This window comes from Capsicum annuum, chromosome 6 (assembly GCF_002878395.1).
Source record: "Capsicum annuum cultivar UCD-10X-F1 chromosome 6, UCD10Xv1.1, whole genome shotgun sequence".
Lineage (NCBI taxonomy): Eukaryota > Viridiplantae > Streptophyta > Magnoliopsida > Solanales > Solanaceae > Capsicum > Capsicum annuum.
In genome coordinates this window covers 177,983,935-177,992,359 of record NC_061116.1, presented here as the reverse complement: position 1 = coordinate 177,992,359, position 8,425 = coordinate 177,983,935, and positions in this window count along the sequence as shown.

Below are 8,425 nucleotides of genomic sequence, written 5' to 3'. Positions count from 1 at the left end.
GATCTTGAGAGGAAACCCTAATCTTGTGGTTGAGAGTGTATGAGAGAGCTTTTTGAGATGTTTAACTAAAGAGAATGAAGATAATACTCTTCTTGAGGGTTATACCAAAATACCCTTACTAAAATGCCCCTCAAGTTATGGAAAGAAAAGCTGATGACATTCGTGACAAGGCCTAAAAAATATGACAGGCCATAAAAAATGTCGTCACACAGAAGTTGGTTTCTTCCTAAGGCTGACGACCATTTTGACAAGGCATCACAAATATGACAGGCTATCAAAATTGTCGTCACACAGTTGCCAGCCCAACATGCTGGAGTAAAATGGCATAACTCCTTGCTTCGATATTGGATATATGTAAAATTGGTATCGTTGAAAAGATAATTCAATGATATTTCATTTGATATATAGTAAGCCACCCAATTCGTCATATACAATGAGTTATGTTCGATTGAAGTTGACCCAAGTTTTGACGCTTATTAAAATTTGAACGATAGGAAAGCTTTCAACTTGTACTTGAGTTAGGGGACCAATATGATCTAAATTCATGCTCAAATGGATTCCCACACTACAAAATTGATTAACACACTAAATTTACAAAGGATTCAAGGCTTTTGAAATGTCTATGCATAGTAATGACGGATTTTTATTCTAGTCCAAAATATGGGGTATTACAATATCTCCCCCTTGGGAACAATCATTCTCGAATGAGACTGGCTGAGATGAGTGAAAAGACAACTGACGTCGATATAGAGTGTGAATGACTGATCATGATTAATGGCTGACATGATTGACAAATTGAACATATCTTACTGAACATGCATATCTGATGCATGCATAACTGATTCATAAGTACATAAGGAAGAGGACTGATAAGCTGATCATGCATATTTGATGAATGAATATATGAGTCATCTGGCTCATGAACATGCAATGAATATGCAATTGTAAAGATACTAAGTTTGAACTGGGAACTGATCATGGAACTGAACACCAAGTTTGTACTGAAATTTGAACATGAGAATGAGTAAGCTCAAAGAAGACTGCTACCATGAATTGAAAATACCGATGATTCTAAGATTGATTACTCAATATGCATGAGCAGAGACATAAGAACATAACTGAGTCTAGAACATGATACATAAACTTAACTGAGTCTCTAATGCATGACATAGACAGAGTATTGTATCGTGGCTACACTGAGACATTGATTACATGGCTTACTGCTGAGTTTTGAAGCTAGAGGGTTGGATCATAAGTAACACTTCCTCTAAGATAGATTCATCAAAGAAAATAACATGTCTAAATCAAGAAAATTTAGGGGCTATAGTGTATCTCTCCCTTGGGACACTATATCCCTTGAAGGATGCTGGACTGACCTTGATGAGATATTAAGGAAGTTAAGGTGATGCACAAGGCACCTAGGTATGAAATCATGATTGATTATCTGAGATCTAAAACTGAAGCATGGTGTACGGATGCATAGACATACTGACTTATCTAATTAATTGAGTAACTGGTAACTGAACACTGGGTATGCAAGACTAAATTATACTTAATCTGAGTAGTTCGGCTGAGGCCATAAAGTATTATGCATATGAGAAGGGACTGACTGGGTAACATGAGGTAACTAATTATGGATTTCATGAAAGCTATATTGTCTGAAAATATAGGACCAAACTTATTACATGATTTGGAAATATTCCATAGACTGAGGTATTGAAATACCTATAACTGAGTAGCTGATAACTGTATGCTATGGTCTAGCAAGTCTAAAACTGAACTGAATTTCTAAGCTAAATACTGATCTGAAGCTGACACTATAACTTAAGACTATAAGTGGGATCCATGCTATAACTAAATGCTGGGTCCCGATAACTGAATACTGAAACTGATGTTTTGACTGATATTGAATTGCTTAATTCTGAGACTGAGCACTAATTATTGAGTGTTGAGTACTGAAACTATAACTGAGATGGCAACTGAGTTATGATAGTCGCATAATGAAGGTTGACATAAGTCAAGGATCTGAATATACATTCACACTCTGAATTTTCCTAATTTCTAAGTACTATCTCTCGCTAGCCCTTTGCTTGCATACTAATAGGATCTTCATAACTACACCCTCGTATAAAATATTCATGCAATAATCTGCTCTTAACATAAAACATTAAATCTCTCCCATCTAAGAAATTTCTCAATACTACACTATTCTTATAAAGAGAGCTCATGAAGGGTTAAATCAGGAGAACCTGAAACATGAATAGATACTGATTGAACTTGACATATGACTGAAACCTGAGGAATAGAATATCAACAATATGGATTTACCAAAAAGGTCTGAATTGTATTGAGTATACTGGGGAGCATAATGCATGTACATGAGTCATGAGATAAATGACCTGAGTCTAGAATTTTTTAGGAACATGATTTGTAACACTGAGTGATCTAGAACAGAACTTCCTATACTAGGAACTGAAAACACACACAATTCTATGGAATACATGTGAACATAAGCTATATCTATGGAATCTGAGACATGAAGCATGCATAGGCACTATGCTGACTGAAGTACGAAGCTTAACACTAAGATAAGGATGGGTCGAAAATCGCCTTCCCTAATTGCTTTTCTGTACATACTGGCACTACTACTGGAACCTAAGAGCCTGACTTGGTTACTTGATCTATCATCTCTCTTTTGGCTTTAAGCCATCATCATAAGTCTGTGAACACTAAAATAATCTCTGAACTGCACTAAAATCATCATCACATACTTACACTCTGATCAACACATGCTCGCCTTACTAAATACATCATCTTCCTCTATTTTCTCACATACTACTAATATCACATCCACACCTTTATGCCTAATTTCAAGTCAATAAACTTAAATTTCTAATTCATACTCTTTAAGCCTACTGATTTATTATAGCACAACTATCCCCATGAATACATAATTTATTCAATCTGGATATCGTATCCTAATTTTTCTACTGCTAAACTCCTGGGTTCATGCTTCTAACTCTAGGTCACATGCTATCATAGGATTTTGAGAATGGATCTAATGGCATATCTAAATCTGGGTTTGAGAACGAGTTCTCATGATCATGAATGAGATCCGTACAACTTCAAAACATAACTTAACTGATGGGATACTGTCTGAGAAAACCCTATCATTAGGACTTGAGCTTCACTGTTTCGGTTACCTTAAAAGTAAGGTGGAATTAACATGAGTGAAGCATGATAAGAATCTACATGAGTTTCTTAGATAACCTTGCTATAGCATGATCTGAGACATAAAAGAAGGGAAACTGTTCCTAAAACATCTCATAGACTCCTGCACAACACACACATGTACAAGACTCTAGTAGATGTGACTTTCAGACTTTCTAGGACTCTAATGAACCTTAGGCTCTGATACCAAGTTTGTAATACCCAAATTTTCTGAACCGGAATGCTACACGATGCTCATGATCCCAAAGGATCACAAGCTAACCCATGACTGATATCTATACATGTACACAATGTAATATAACATAAAAATACAGAAACATATACTAAATGGCCATAAGGTTCAAATCTGAATAAAACATTTGATAAGACAATATCTGAAAATGGTATAACAATACCAAAATAAATTTGAAATAACTATCTGACATGATATATTCTAGAAAGCCTCTAAAATATCTGAATAAGGAGTTGATAAAACATGTCTCCAACTAACTCCGTCTAGCAAAATTGAATTGAAATAATAAATGAAATAAAATATCATCCTCAAATGGATAAGGACTCACTATAACTCTACGACTGGAATTCTACTGCTGATCTAGAACACGTGCCTTTGAATCTATGGTGTAACATAAGAGAAAGCACCATAGCGCAAATACGTCAGTTCGTCTGAATATACTGAGTATACGAGTGAGGTAGGCTAAATGCAAAAGGTTATATACATGAACAATGCTGACTAATATGAATGTGAGAATACATATATGCATAAGCAACTATAACTTAAGTCGTGGTGACACTGACTACTGAGTCTAAATACTGTCGACATGACTTTACTGATACTGAGATACTGAATAGATGAATGACTATTTCTGATAGTTTGAATTATGAAGAATTGATCTAATTGACTGTGTCTAATAGTCTTGAAATTGAATATTGATATGTAGCTATGATGACTGATATAACTGTGATGATCGGCGTAACCGATGTAACTGATACTGAGCGACTGTATCTGACAGTCTAAATTCTGATGGAACTATTTAAGTTCCATTCTATATAGAGTAACTGAATTTGAGATAAGTCCTATCTAGCGAGTGATCTTTAAATCTGATGATTCTGATACTGTTTAACTATAGTTGAGATCAGTCTTGTCTAATGGGTGATCTTGAAGTCTATTTATAATGATAAGGATTGACTGTCTCTAATAGTACTAAATCTATACTACTGAACTGAGTTGACTATATCTGACAGTTCTAAATTTGTAACTGAAACTGTAGGATGTATTCATCTAACCGACATGCCCCATGTTAAGCTGACTAGGGTCCAATCTCTACCCTGATTGGAAGGATATCAGTACCGCGCCACTAGTAAAGACATTTTCTATGGAGTCATTCCTAATCTAGTGGGTGACTCCTGGGATCAGTTCTATATATATAAATGTGCTAATGGGTGACCCCTGAGTATGTCAGTCCTATCTAACGGGTGACATCTCGTACCTACGCTGGGTACGTAGTTTTGGAACTTAGGAATTGCTTCTAAGGATCTCAGTCCTAATCTAGCGGGTGATTCCCCATCCCTAGGCTTACTCGGTGCTGAATCCTACTCCCATCTGATAGACATTAAACTGAATAACAGGGCTAAACTGAATAACTGAACTGAACTGATTAGCTGACTGATACTAGTGGTATTGTTTAGCGGAGCTAAACTGAGTTTACTGAATTTCAATGACTAACGAAATGTATTGAGTTCTGAGGGCTAATTGAGAGTACTGAAGTTACTGAAATTGCTAGGAATACTACTATTACTGAGATCACTGAGATTACTGAGTACTGAGGTTACTAAACTACTGAGACTTCTGAGATTTTTGAGTTAACCTGAGTCACATGACTAATTGAATTCTATAGACCATGGCTTGACTGAGAGTATCGTGATAACATGACATGGCACTAGGCACACAACTATAATTTTGGGTACGAATACCTCTAGGACTCGATAGAAGGAGACTAACACAACATGACTGACTTGATCATAAGATTGGAGTCCACAATTCACATTGTCATAAGTAGGGGTTATTATACTTCATGTAGTCCTTCAACATCTTAAGCATGGTAGGGAGTGCAAGGATATATTTCACGTATATATTGTATATCTCCATTATCATACATGCTTCATACCACAACAATAGCAACACATCAATAGCATGGAATTTATATTGAAGTATATAGCTAACATGAACTTGTCATTTAGATATCATGGAACTATGTAAACATGAATTTCTAGCATCGTAAGCATTTTATCAAACACCTTGCATGCACTCTTTAAGGTATAGGTGTGCTTATCAATTGGACAATCTTAATCCATCAAAAATTCATGGGTTTCAACTAACCTATTCACATGCTTTATGAAAACACATCAAGATACAACCTTGAATCCAAACAACAATCATCAACATGAATACAGTCATAACACAACAAGAAAGTCATAATTTATAATTTAAAACATGATTCTTGAGCTCCATGGATGAACACTATGCATACCTTAGATTAAGAATTCGTAAAGATTGATGGTGAAATTTCCTTGAAACAGACTCTTCTATGAAACCCTAGGGCTTGCTTTTGAGATTTTTGATCTTGAGAGAAAACCCTAATCTTATGGTTGAGTGTGTATGAGAGAGTTTTTTGAGATGGTTAACTAAAGAGAATGGAAGATAATACACTCCTTGAGGGTTATAAGTCATGGGAATTGAAAGAAAAAGACCAAAATACCCATACTAAAATGTCTCTCAAGTTCTGGAAAAAAAATCTGACGACATTAGTGATAAGGCATAAAAAATGTGATAGGCAGTCAAAAATGTGATCAAACAGAAGCTGATTTCTGCCTAAGGTTGACGACCATTTTTACAAGGCATCACAAATGTGACCGGCCATCAAAATTGTCGTCACACAGTTGCCAGCCTGACATGCTAGAGTAAAATGAGTATAAATCCTTGCTCCAACATCAGATTTAGGAAAAATTAGTATCGTTGGAAAGATAATTCAATGATATTGCATTTGATATATAGTAAGCCACCCAGTTTGTCATATACAACGAGTTATGATCAATTGAAGTTGATCCAAGTTTTAACGCTCACTAAAACATGAACGATAGGAAAGCTTTCAACTTATACTTGAGTTAAGGGACCTCTATGATCTAAATTCTTGCCCAAATAGATTCCCACACTACAAAATTGATGAACACACTAAATTTACAGAGGATTCGAGGCTTTTGAAATATCTATGCATAGGAATGATGAATTTTTATTCAAGTCCAAAATGTGGGGTATTACAACTGTCCTTGGATATACATCTTCCCTTTAGACCAAATTATTGAGTGATCATACTCATTGTCTAGATCAATATATAGATGCCTGGAATTAAAATGAGTAAGTTTAACCTTCCCTTTTAATTTTGTTTGCAGGATAAATTGTCTACTAATCACCTCCATTTTGGGCATGCTATTTTCAAATTTCCCAATCAAGGTAAATTGACATCTCTTTGCAAATTTTACTTTAAATTCCTCAGACCTAAACACAACCACTGGAAGGCCATGTTTGGTTATTATTCTTGGTGGCTCAATGTGGATACATTTAGCTTTCATCGCCTCTTGTGCTCTCAGTTTCATGGCCAAGGAATTAGTGACCCTAGGCATAGGGGGTCTATTTTTATGACCAGGTTTGGTCCATACGCCAGTAGTACCTTAGACCCCAACAGGTACAGGAGCTCCATTCCTCGGCATGGATATCAAAATATCCACACCCTTCCCCTTGTTGGTTAATACCATAGTTTTCACTATATTAGGTACCTCACTAGATGATTGATTAATAGGAAGCTTACCTACATCGTTAGACACTGAGCAATTTAGGACAGATTGCAATTAAACTAGAATTGTAAAGAATTTCTCTGGCGGTGCTAGCTCCGGTTGATTATGCTTCAGATAGGTCACCGGTGCAAAATTCATTATCACCCCCAGCTTTCCTTGTATTTTCAATTGATCCTAGTTGATGATCGCCTGAGCCCATTATAATTACCCCTTTGAAATTCAAGCTGAGTAGCCATTCGATTGGAGTATAGGCTGAGAGGTGTGTCACATGAGTGGGTGAAGATTTCTGAAGGGACTGGATACATATATGCCGATCTTTTGAGGAGTTGTCTGGCAGGAGGAGAAGCTCCACCAGTAGTTGAGAAGCCATGGTACCAACCGTAGAAGATGGGAACTACCAAATTGTAACTACCTAGAGAGAGAAATTTTGAAAGTCCAAACTTTGTATGGAATATACAAAGTTTTTTAAATGGTTGCTTGAACCTTTGATATGTTACAACTTCATAATTATATGCATAATTAAACAACTTAAAATTCAATATAATAGAAGACTCAGATTAATCCTATTTTGGAATTATCAAAAATATGATGATACAATAAATTGTCAAGCAAAAATTATCCTCCACGAGAAGCCCAATAAGATTCTGCACAAGTTCAAGATCTGTACAAGTATGTTAGTAACAACAATTGGAGTAGCAAGATCGTGTCAAAGTTAAATTGTTTGGTTTATTTGCATGTATGCATATAAAGCAATTTACATATTGAAAAGTACAAGAATAATACAATTAACTTTGGTGAAAATAAAAAGTGGGTACAAGATAAATAATATTTAAGATACCTTGTAGATAGAGTGAATTAAAACTTAATCCTTGGCTAAAAATTTGATTCATAGCCATGAACTTACCCAACTTTCTTCCTTTAAAGCTATCATCCGTAATATTTTAAAAACGAAGAAATTAATTTAACTATCCAATTTTGGTTGATTAAAATCTCCTGTTGATAGCGTGTTATGATATATAAAGTAAGAAATAGAATAATGGAGAGAGAAGAGATAGTAATTCTTATTTCTCTTGAGGAATAAAGGATCATCTTAAGGGATCGATAAAATGAAGGAAAATTTCTTTATTTATAGGAGAAAACAAACTTTGCCCCAAAGTTAGGATTTTTAACTTTTCTAGTAATGGACATTCAATATATATGATAATACATTCATAATAAAGTTGAGGTAAAACATGTATGAAATATTCTCCCTAACCATATTTTCTAAGATGGTAAACTATTACAAAGGGAGAAATGAGTTAAATGCATTGCCATATGGGCTTAAGGTTCTGTAACTCCCCGCATT